Source organism: Pogonomyrmex barbatus, unplaced genomic scaffold (genome assembly GCF_055798465.1).
Source record: "Pogonomyrmex barbatus isolate J1 unplaced genomic scaffold, ASM5579846v1 scaffold1, whole genome shotgun sequence".
In the NCBI taxonomy this organism is placed as follows: domain Eukaryota; kingdom Metazoa; phylum Arthropoda; class Insecta; order Hymenoptera; family Formicidae; genus Pogonomyrmex; species Pogonomyrmex barbatus.
Window position 1 is genome coordinate 5,838,295 of NW_028297098.1, and position 12,858 is coordinate 5,851,152.

The window sequence follows — 12,858 nt, forward strand, 5'->3', positions numbered from 1 at the left end:
CATATATACAAACTGCTTTTCAACATCGCATTAATCGATAAAAATCAATTGCTCAATACAACAATGTCAAGAAATAAATTTAAATACAAAAATTAAATGCTCAAAACATTGATTGCCATTAAAAGTACGAAAAGTGGAGTTCACATTCGCGCGTTTTTAAAATCTTTCGAAACTTAATATCATGAGTCGACTGACTTGGTCTGATCTATGCGATATTGCGATTACGGAGAATTTAACAGTAATATCCAACACTGTCATATAATTTGATCGACGCTAATTGCGCAATTAAGACGTCAACCGACGGCGCGAATTGACACTCCTGTCACGATGTTGAAAGCACTCGTGATCGCGGAACCGTGAAAATCTACTGTCGACCGAGCGAATATTTCATAATTGACGTTCATCTTCGGACGACGTTTAACCATTGATTGTAATCAAGTCATCGTTGATCTCAAAACCGCGTTGAAAAATTGGAATGGATGACACTGTACTCGTTACAATTACATTAACATTTACGAGATATCGTTTTACAATTATTGCCTCTTATTTTATAAATGATGACCGTATTTATGTGATTATATCATCGTATTACTAAATACGTGATAAAGATATAACTTTCATTTTTTATTTAATATTTTTTATATCTAAATATTTTTATGTCCTTTTATGACTTTGAGTTTCATTAGATTTATTCTGGAAACTTATAGAGAAAGTTCGAGTTTAAAAAGAAATATCTATCGTTATATGGATGTGGCAAGAATACGTTTCATTATTAATTCTTTCCAAATGATAGGATTTGTCAGAGTTAGAAACAGGGCGTTAAAATATTTATATAATTTTCATATTCATTTCAATAGTGATATTAAAGGCGTATGACGTAGTACGTGTAAACTGCGTTCGCTTGCAAATCGGTATCGACTTATTCGATATGTTATAAGAAGAAATATTCCGTCATGACGAGGAAGCGAGTCTATAGCGACAATAAATTCCGTGCTAAATCGCTACGTCTAATCAGAGTTAGAACGAATCAATCGACGTATCAAAGGACGACGGATCGGAGACGCTCGGTAAACGCCATATCGCGTGAGATTGGAAGTACTCAATCACGGGACCCTCATCTCGCCAGGAATAATCGATTAACTTTTAATGTTACATATGTTCGGATGATATCGAACGGCATTTACAGCACGCAGAAATGTAAGCGTTCCGAGATTGACGATTTGCATCATTATACTTTCAATCAATATTAATTTCAATCAATCGATTATTAATTTCGTCTCGCGCGCGCGTTCTATGCCTGAGGCGAACTAACATATTCGTGTTGGTATTCTATTCTTAACGTCAGGGAAGGAGAGGGGAAAGAGCGGAAGAGAGAAAGGAATAACGAATTTATATTGGTAAATTAATTTCTCGCGGCTTCCAATAATCGAGCAATTTTGTGTCGGTTCGATTCTCTGTAGAAATTGCCTCTCTCATTCGACCAGAATTTCAAACCGCAATTACCACGGGAAAGTACAGTGGGATTAATGTCGCATGTGTTCCCAAGAATATCCTCCTTTCTCTCACGGCGAATACATTACGATCGTAATTCAAGTCCGGAGGGGGGAAGACACTCCGTGCTCTAATAAATATCTTGTCCGTGCAGCTTGAACCATCGTCAGGGTCGCTTCAATTAGGAGAGGCTGCACGACGAGAGAATCGGCTATCCGAAATTGGCATCCAACCCCTTAAATCCTCATATTTTTCTGTTTCCCCTTCCTGCTTGTCCCCTCGCCGTGTACAGCAACCAGCCCCCATGGCGGAGCCGATGAGGCTCGATTTCTCGCCCTACCGAGGACGGCGCGTGTGGCCACGACGGTGGCAGCAGCACGTGTGTAGGTGCCCTGACACGTGAAACAGAAGTGGGGATATTCAACATGGCGACTGTGCACACATCGTGCACAACGGTGCACCAATGCGCGAGCAGCGGAGCACGCCCGTTTCAACGACTTTGTCGCTTTCTTATTTCCTCCTGAGTCCCTTCGGCTCTATCTTCTCTTTCTTCTTCTTCTTCTTCTTCTTCTTCTTCTTCTTCTTCTTCCTCTTCTTCTTCCTCTTTAAGCCGTACTTCTTATCGTCTTCTCACTTTCTCTCTGAAGATTTTCTGGCCTTCTCTGTTAACTTCTTTGTATTAGAAATGAAGCTATTCGTATCCCTCGAAAAGTATATCCTTTATCTGTTATGGAATCTGTTTAGTGAAGAAATTAGTTACAAGTAGAAAAGGAAGGTTTTGAGGAAAACTTTTTTGGAAAAATTAAAATAATTAAATTAGCATGAAAAGTTTTTATATAAATATTATAATTGTATTCGATACTTTTACCAATTTGCTAATAATATAATGTAATGTCAAATATGCAGAATTATTATTGACAAACTATATTGTCATTTCTGTGTAATAACTTAATATATTTTTTCCTTTTATTTTTGAATAGAAAATAAAAATTTCTTATATATAGAGAAATTTCTTCTCTATAATAGAACTTGCAATCTATTGTATTTTCCTATAACCCTCTCCTTCAATTCCCTATAGAAGAAGTCCTTTATAGAGAACTGTGGCACGTGTAAGTCATATTGTGTTTCCCAACAACTTCTATAAGATATTTTTATAAAATTATATCAAGGTTTTTTAAATAACTGTCGATTTTTATTCGATTTTCTTTCTTCCGATACGTAGGTCCGTTAAGAATATCCGTTTACAGCGTAAAAAAGAACACGATTCTATTAAAAAAAAAGAACCGTTTCTAGAATTTCGCGAAAAAAATCGCGAAAACTGCTCGACAAATCCGTTGACATTTTCCGTTAACTAGTAAGAATCGTTAGACCACTATTGTCATGATGAAAAAAAGCAAAGGAGTGATATCTAAAAAAAAAGAAGAAAAAAACGTAACGGCTACTATACAATTGTCGATTGTGTCGGCATTGTGCATGCCATTGTTTGATAGCCCCAGAGCAACAATGGATTTCCTTTGTCCTCTAGTTTCCTATCCGATCCGAAGTATTTCACGATCGATTGAAATTGACCCCTTTATTGGCGCCATGTTTTCTCGCGTCACGAACAAACGGAGAAATTTGATTTTTCGTTCGTGTACGTTACACAGATCAGACGTGCGAAAAGATCGAAGTTCCGGTGTTGCGCGAGACAACGAGAAATTTCAAATTACATCGTGGAGAAACGCACATTTCGCGGCAAAAACATTTATCGATAACAATTATTATTGAAGTAGATGTAGATGAAGATGACGAATTAGCAGAATAAATCTTAAATAAAGTCATAAAATATATAAAATGAGGGGAAAAACATTTCAATTTTAGATAATTTAAGAAAAAGGTTTCATTTCATAGAATTTCATAGAATACATAAATTAAAATCTCGAAAAAAATTGAAATTAGAATTTTTTTTCGGAAGCTAAGCAAGTCATACAATATTTAATCATAAACCTTATGACAGGATGCGTTATCGCAACTGTTGACAATCATGCAAATCCACCAGAGATCTCGGCTCGAAAAATCGGCTGCGGCATAAAAACCCGATTCGGGAATGTTAATTTTTTTCGAAGTGCGGCTTCTATATGCGCATTCCTCCTGTTCAACGCAAGAATCGAATGTAATCGAGCATATGAAAGGGGAGCGGGACTAATCCGGCCGTATGATCGACCGAAGGCGTATGTACGCGAGGGCACAATGGTAGCGCGGGACGAATGAAGTCTCTCTCTTTCTCTCTTCTTCTTGGTATGCCTAAGGATTGCATTACAGGCAAAATGGCGTGCTTAATCAGGCCATTTATTCGCCGAGCAACGGCCGGCCTGCTCGTGAAAAGCGAGGAAGCTTTTGTGAGTCCCGAGACGTCTGCCGGAGCCCCGTCGTCTCGCTCCGGACCCAAGTACTTTGTACATTGTATTATATGTAACGCGCGCGTCCGATGCAATTATAATAAGCTTGTAATATCGGCATAATGAAGCACCGTCGGGAACCGTTGACTCGCCCCAAAGAAACCCCCCCCCAAAAGTGTCGCTCTCGCTTTTTTCTAGAACTGTGAGAAAGGCGAGTGAGTCTACCAGTGAGCCACCATAAAAAATCTTCAGTATTCTCAAGTTCGCTTTATATTTCGAATTACAATTCACGCCTTTATTCAATCTCGCATCTGAAGAAAACATATGAATGTTTCATTAATTGGTTAAATATCAATTAAATATTACATAATATATGCTTTGATAAAAAAAACTTTCAAAAAATAATAAGCTAAAACTTTAATAAAGCTTTATTGTGAAGAAAAAAAAATGAGGCTTTACTTTCGCTGCAAGATATTCGATCTGGCGCCGTGCTGTTGTTCGCAAGAAAAATAAAAAATGAAAAAAATAACGCTTAAAAATAGCGCTTTGCCCTCTTTGCGGACGTTAAGAGGCGCTTAGATAATGGACGGCATTTTTGCGAGAAGTCACGACCTTTGCGCGGATTTACGCGAAGATAGCGGTACCAAACGATCTGGCTAACGCACGGCTGTACTTTCGTCCCGGGGGATAAAAAGCTGTCCCGGGGTACCGAGGTTACGCTGACATTCAATTACCGTCCACTTATATAGGCGAGGCCCCGCTATACGTGCATCCACTTGATCTGCCCACTTTCAGGCTAATCGCCCTTAATAAGAAATCTCGGACGCGGCACTGAAGGGGTTTTCTACCCGCAGGTACGACGCGCGAGATCGGTACCCTTCGCTGGATCCACTCTCGTTGTCTTTTATGACTGTGGCACGACAGATCGATGCGGATGCGCGATCGATCGCGATTTCTCGGCTGTTTCTCAAACTAGTCTTGATCGTCAGCTTCTTCTTGACAGCCTCGAGGCGCAACGAGATTACTTCAAATCGTACCGGAATTAAAGACAAATCAGAAATATAAATATTTTTAGATAATAGAATTAAAAAATTTATATATAATATTATTTATATATTATTATAACTTTTATATATATATATATATATATATATGTTATATATATATATATATATATGTTATATATATATATATATATATATATATATATATATATATAACAGATTCTTTCGACAATTTGTTAATTTCCAATGTAATATTTTTTATATAATAGCATATATCAGTTTCTCGTAAATATGAATTGTTTTATGATGCAGACAGATTACTTCACAAAAAAGAATATTTTCATGTCCTTCACTTGTGAAGGAAAAATTTAATTCAAATAAAGATGTCAGATTTGGAGTTGATAGATAAATCAATGTTCTCATGTGAAGAATTCAGATAATGACAGCAGGTGAGTTTGCTCTATTGAGGCGAATTGCGCAGATGAAATTTCAACAGGATTGAGAACCACTGACGATTCGCGGTCCCCGTATCTTAAATAACCGGCCGGCACCTATGATTTTCTTGGAACGACCGACGGCTCGATTAAATTGATTCGCAAGCTCGAACGGGAGGAAAGGTGGGCATAAAATGAGGCTGCGCACCGTTTTGCCTCGGTAAGTAAATAAGTTTAAGTGACCGCGCGACAAATTGCGCGGAAGATCCACAAGAACTGCGGAACGCGGGCATAATTATTGACAGGACGAACGACGAGAGCGCCGTGCGAGAATTCTCTCTATTTTATTGTGAGAAAATATCAACAAGGACCACAGATATGCTTTTTGTGATTCACGAAAAAAAAGGTGAGTTAGGGATCTGACCGTTTATGGTAAAACGCAATTTTACGGCGATTCGCAAGAAGCCACTGGGAAGCCGCATTATAAGGCACATTATGATAATCAGTCGTGTTTACGGCATATTATATATGTATGACTTAAAAAGTATATATGTATGGATGTGTATGTGGATGTGTCGCGTAATACATATATTTTCAGTTACAAAAATATATGTATGCGTGTGTGTCACATTATGCACCTTAAGATCTAGGAAATTCAAATCGTTAACGGCTGCAACAATCTATTATACATGCAGCATGTATGTCGCCTGGATGCTTATTATTTTATACAATGTACCTCGCGTACACCATACGTGGACGTGCAGGATCGCACTTGCTTCGTCGGGGATGGGCAAAGGGCGCGCAGGGCGAGCCGGAGGGGCTGGAAAAACGCGATGGAATCGTGTTCGAGGCCATCATCGGCGATTACGCATACTTGCCGGGGCCATTATGCCTCATTAAAGAGGCCCGATCGGCCTTATTATGTGCGGCCTGGACCTCCTCTCGTGGGGCCCCTCGGCAGAGCCAGGCCCCGATGCCTCGCCGTATCTCGCCGGCACGAAATATAATTTTCGACGAGCACGAAGATAGTGGGAGTGCATCGACCGAAAATTAACGGCTTTTTAGGGCAAATTGATCGGCCGTGTTCGCACTCGATTTTTCTGCGCGCCTGTTTAAAAACGCGGAGGCGCGGATTTACGCGCGAGAGAAGGCGGAAGCCCGAGGTGCAGACGATCGGTCGTTCGATCGTGAGAAGACGAGCGATCCTCCCCGTGGCGAGATCGCTTGGAAATTTACGGGAAGCGCGTGATAAAATCCCCATGGTATGCATCTTAATACGCGATAACGATTATTTAGTTGTGATAATTATAGTACCATTATATATAATAGTAATAGGAATACGCTTTATTAAAGTAATAATAATAATTTCTCTTGGTGTTAGTAAAGGGCTTACATTATATACTTTTAAAATATAAATTTTTCAAACAAATTTCTGATTAGATTCAGAAGCAAAAATTTGATAATTTAATAAAATTAGCGAAATTGTTCCAATATTTTCAAATACGTCTTTGTAAAAAAAATTTAATCTTTTTATAATGATTTACATGATACAAAATTTATAGAAAATTTCCAAAAATTAATGGCGATAAATATTTCGTCGTTTCCTATATTATATATCCTATCATATACATTGGGTAATACGTTTTTTATGCATACTGACATCGATGTTTCCCTCTAAGGTTCATTACACGTTACATGAATGAGTTTTTCCCGTTTATGTAAATATCTATGGATAATTATCGCCCACTGGACTTCAATTACGTTCACGGTGGAGGACTTGAAAGAACAACACATCCTTCACGTCACTTATTGCTCATGAATATCCATAAGTCGAGAGCGGCGTGGGATGTTACGTCATTCGGCGGTGTTAATTACACTTGCAATTAGCTCCGTTTTCAAGATAAAACGATTCGTCGACACCGAGACGTCCGCCGAGTCGTCTCGGCCTCCAAGTATAATTTTTAATTTCAATCATAATTCAAATAGATCTCGTCATATTTTATTCCCGTCCACCTATGATACCGTGCAATCATTTTTAATTAGGCGGAGCGCTATTATATCTAATAGCCTATATTTATATTATAATCATAACGTGTTCGGTGAAGCAATTATGCGGCAATTTGGGCAAATATCTTCTCGATGCGCTCGGCGTTACATCTTGATGAGCTTTAATTATTCGGACCGTCGAGATAACGAACGTATCTCGCAAATATTGCATATATAAGAGGAATTAGGCTAATAGGAATATTTCTCGTAGGAAATCATATAATCATATAATCATATAATAGTAGAACGCAGACCTGTCTAAGTATATAATATTGGCTCAAGTACAAATCTGCTCGTTAGATTCCATTAAAACCGGTTGAAAAAATTGATAAAATATTAGAGCGGAGAGATACAAATTAAAATACACAAGTTTTCTGCGTCTCCAGAACCATTTCTAACGAAATATCATTTTATTTCGTCAATATATCGCAATCTATGTGGACGTCATGAGCTATTGATATCTTCGTCCACCGCGATCGATTATCGTTAGCCAATATTCGTGTCACCGACATTCCTCGTCCGTATCCGCACGATACGACCACGAAACGCGTTACTTACGACCCATGAATATCCATGGGGTCCGGGGAGCAAATCGTGTGGCGTGCTCTGATGATAGGTAACCATGTGTAATGGAGTGCTAACTACTGGCCACCTCGCGAACCAGCACACCTTCCATCGACGAGGAAGGTGGTCGAGGGGATTGCGTGCGCGCGAGAGAAACGGCGACGTGTGAGAGAAAGGGAGACGACGAAGAAGGAATGGAGAAACGGATGAACCCCGTTCTCCAAGGTGATGGGAGAAGAGAGAACGAGAAGAAATCAGACGCGGCGAAAAGAGAGGAAGAACGAATAACGAGAGGAGACGAACGGGAGAGTAAAGAAGGCACTCGTGCAGGCATGTCTCGTCTCTTAGTTTCTCAAACAAGGGGGCGGTACCTCCAGGCAAACCAGTGGCAGTCAACCGGGAGACCAGAGACTTTCGTGGGATCCGGCGTGGCTCTATAGTTGATTAAAAGGCACGTTTTGCGTTTATCGAGGTGATAAAACAGATTTAAAAATGCTGCGACATAAGCCGTAATAAATTTTTATACAAATGACTTGCTTCTCGGTAAATCAAGCGTAAATGTTCTTCGTAAATATATAGTTATTATTATCGGATATTACAAAAATTGGATATTATTTTTATATAATTATTGAGCGATGCAAATGCAGACGGTTTAAATTATGCGTAAGTTTGAAAATTTTTAACGATAATATGTGAAAAATGTATGTGTTTTTTGATAATCTGAGTTTGAAATCAAAAGTTGAATCAAAAGTTTGAAAGATATATATATATATTCTTTTATACAATATGTATAAAAAAATTTAAAAAACTTTTACATCTTATCAGAAATTTATATCTTACAACAAACAAATAATAATCTTATAACAGCTAAAGGTCAGAAATTATAAATGCAGAAAATGTTATATAAATAAATTAAAATTAAAAATTAAGTAACAATATCACTAGTACAGTGGCATGTTTATTTCTTTTTCTAACAACAATTTTACGCAAAAGACTGAATAAAAAAATATGATAATGTAGATCAGTAGATAATGATATAACTCAGAGATAATTGATACATATATATTCCATACATATTTACAAATAAAATTCATATTTAAAAAGAAAGCGTGACACATTAATTAAACTGAACAATTGTAATTTATCTTATACTTTTATACTTATTTGTAAGTAATAAAAATTAAGTTTTGCCATATTATTACTTTCTTTATATTACATCTCTATATACATACATATATTACACACACGCGCGCATACGCGCTTCAAATTGTAAATCAAGATTTATTTAGAAATATATTTAGAGAAAAAAGCGATTATCATCGAAATTCTCATTTGTTAAAAAATAAATATTTACTTACGTATGCTCATACGCATACTTCTCATGTCGTAGTTAGTTGCGTAAAGCCGCTCGTTATTATTACGATGATCATCATCATCATCATCATCATCATCATCATCATCATCATCATCATCATTTTCATCATCATCATCATCTTGTACGTTGGAGTGTTTGTTCTGGTTCTCTCCGCGCGCGCGAGGCGATAAGCGAGTAAAAAGTAATCCGTTCGAACGGAGCCCGTCATTATCGGGTTATTACCTAAGTATCGAAGTAGAAACAGGATGGTGCCGATATCAAAATAAATGGCGAAAAAAAGGAAGGGTTTTGCCCGTCCATCTCCATGAATTTGGTGCGCTTCTTAAAAGCCGATGTGCATTTTTTCGTTCGATATGAGAACAGCAAATATACTGTCAGCCTAATTACTGTAGCCTATTACTAAGTTTAATATAGTAATAATAAATATGTATGATAAAATACGTATTTTAAAAAGATAAAATAAATAATGAAAAAGTTTTGAGGAAAAATATTTTAGAAACATTCATGTTTCTAGAGTATGATTTTCTGAAGAATAATTATATAATAATAAGAGAAAAACAGTTTGTATTTTAAAAAGTTTATGATGAAATATATCGAAGTGGCATGTAATACTGACATTGCATAATATCTGTTTGAAAATAGCATTATGATTTATTTTTATTCTAATCACTTTTTATATATTGACAGATCTCGCGTGATTGTTGATGCGCTTTTTAGCATTCATTATTAGACTTGTGTAACTGATTTAAAAAGATATATGATTAGATTAAAAAATATTTTATTATTGATTATTATTTGATTATTAATATCTATATTATGGTGTATAATGAAAGTTAATCATAATCATTCCGATTAAATGCAAATTCTAATCGAAGACTTGTATAAATAATCGTTTTAATAAATGATTTAAAAGAATTTATAGATCATCAAATAAAAAGGAATCAAATCGTGAATCATAATTCGAAGTAAAAGAAAAATTATGTTCGTTTTTTTGTACAAATTGCAGTCATCGACGTACTATTTCTGATAAAATACTCGAGATTCATGTATAGTTCATATAATGAACATCAGAAGCCCAATAGGCTGTTTTATCACCTCGATAATTTCATCATATTTTCTCAAGAGACTGATCTTCTATCGTCAATCATTTTATTCTAAAATCAACCAGATTGCGGCTTTATTTCGATTCTCCGGTGTATCGTCCTACGTTGGCTGGTACAGAACCCAGTGATTTGTAATAATAAAATACCCTTTATCTGAGGTCTTACGGAGCACGATATTCAATCGGACATTCTCTACTGCTCGAGACTGGCCCGAAAATTCGATAAATCATAATCCAATTTCAGAATGATATCAATCGCAACAGTCCCCTTCTCCTCCTCCCCCCCCCCTCTCTCTCTCTCTCTCTCTCTCTCGCTCTCTGTCTTTCCGTCCCTGTTAGCTGACTCGACTGCCTTCAAACAAGGATATTTCGTTTCGAACGCAGCATCCGTACTCTCCTCTCATTCTCTCGTGGTTCAAGGCACGATTTATAAAGCAAACACCGTGCGGCACCCTGCAATCAAGCTACACAACGCGCCTCTTCGGTTTACCTGCTATCTTTCTTCCACTTTCGCTTCCTCTCTTTCTTCATCGTGCGCCTCTTCGTCGATGTATCGAATCGAACGATCGGCACTTATACATCGCGTATCTCATACCTCCGAGCGCGTTTACACCGTACTTAGGACTCACTCCGCAAAGAATAAATTAATAGTTTCTCCGGATAACAGTTGGGGCATGGGGTTTCGACGATTGTCAGGGACGCAGAGATCGATTCGTGGGTGCACGAAATCTTTCAGTCTGCGATTGGTCCATCTGCCAATCGTAATTTCCGAACTTCCGCGATTTCTTAGTAGACGAATGTGACGACGTTCGTGATAGTGGTGATAACGCCAAAAATACTTCTTCTGTCTAATACTTGTTCCTTTATGTTTTCTTTATCAAATCTTGATTTACAATTTGGATCTATGCTAATATATATATATATATATATATATATATATATATATATATTATGGATATAATAGAAAAAAATAATAATATGGAAAACAGTAATATTATAGTTAAAAAAATATATCAAGATTAAGGAAAATTCGAACAGAGAAAATATTAAACTAATGTTCAGAAAAGTTTAAAAACGTTTAGGAATTCCAGGATCCATTTCCATTTCTAAGTCTGTTTTCAAGAACTTAAGGGATCCAACATTAACACATTAAATAACGAAATAATAATTTATTAATTGATGAAAGTAACGTTTTCAACATTTGAATTGCGATTTATAGAAAGCTCGTCGAATTTCCAGAGAGAATCTTCATGATCGATGACGACTTGGAATAATCGACCGGGTACAACGTGGATGCCACGCACATTTCAAACGCAAATATCCAGAATTCACTTCACGGGATACAAATTGGCGGTTCTCTCCCGAGATAAATTAATAGTTCCGTAGACAGCTGGCATGGAGTTTCGACGATTAATACGTACGCGGCGGGCACGAACGACTCTCCAACGATGTTCGTGTTCGACTGTTATCAAGAAACGGATCGACGATTTCATGTCTGTACCGAAGGAATAGGGCCGATCTTTGCTCGTTCGTTGCTGACCGTTACCGCTCGCAGATTTCGAGTCCCGCAATTTAATTGTGCATTATAACCGAAACCATCTAATTTCAGTTATCAAACTAAAACTCTCTCTTTCTTTAAGTGAGTTGAAACTCATCTTTCTCATCAATTTTCTTATCGACGATTTCTCCTCTAGTCGATCGTATGAATTATGATATAAATTTGCGCTTTGCAACAAAATTCTATTTGAACAAATTTAATTAATTTAATGCAAATTGTTTTTCCGATTTTATCCTTCATTAGGTATAAAAATTTATAAGATATTTAATATAAATCGTGTATATAACGTTATTTTATTTCTCATAATTTTTCTTTTTATACTAGATACAGATTTTTTTTTACAATAATTAATTTAATTAAGAGCTAGAGATTTCTCTCCGCGTTCAAGCAAGATGCAACGTAACGTCGTTAACGTCGAGAAATTCGCAAAAAGCGATCGTTATCTTGCGCAACGGCAATTCCGCGAACGGCGGTCGTCATAAAGTTCTGAGAGATGCGAGCAGGGATGCAAGACGGAGAAGGACCACGCGATGATCGGATCGACGATTCTGGCTCGAAGAAGCGCTCGACTTAGTCACGAAGGTATCCTAAACGTTTGACGAGTCATGTCGTAAACCGTTTTGCGGAAGAGGCAGCTCGATTGTTTAGGCGCAGGGACTCTCGAAGAGAGGACTCGCGGGAGGACTTCGGGAGCCACGGCTGAGCCTGTCAAGGCCCCTCCGCAGACAGGAAGAGAATCGACGAATCGGGAGGGCCTCTAAATTGCGAGATTCGAGCGCGGGACTTCCGAGGAACCGCGCGTAATCACGCATGAAGTGCTTAATGACAGGTCATTAATGAATAGCCGATCGTTTCGTGAACCGCAGGCAGGTAGAGCCACAAAGTAGCCGAAAGTATAATTCCGGT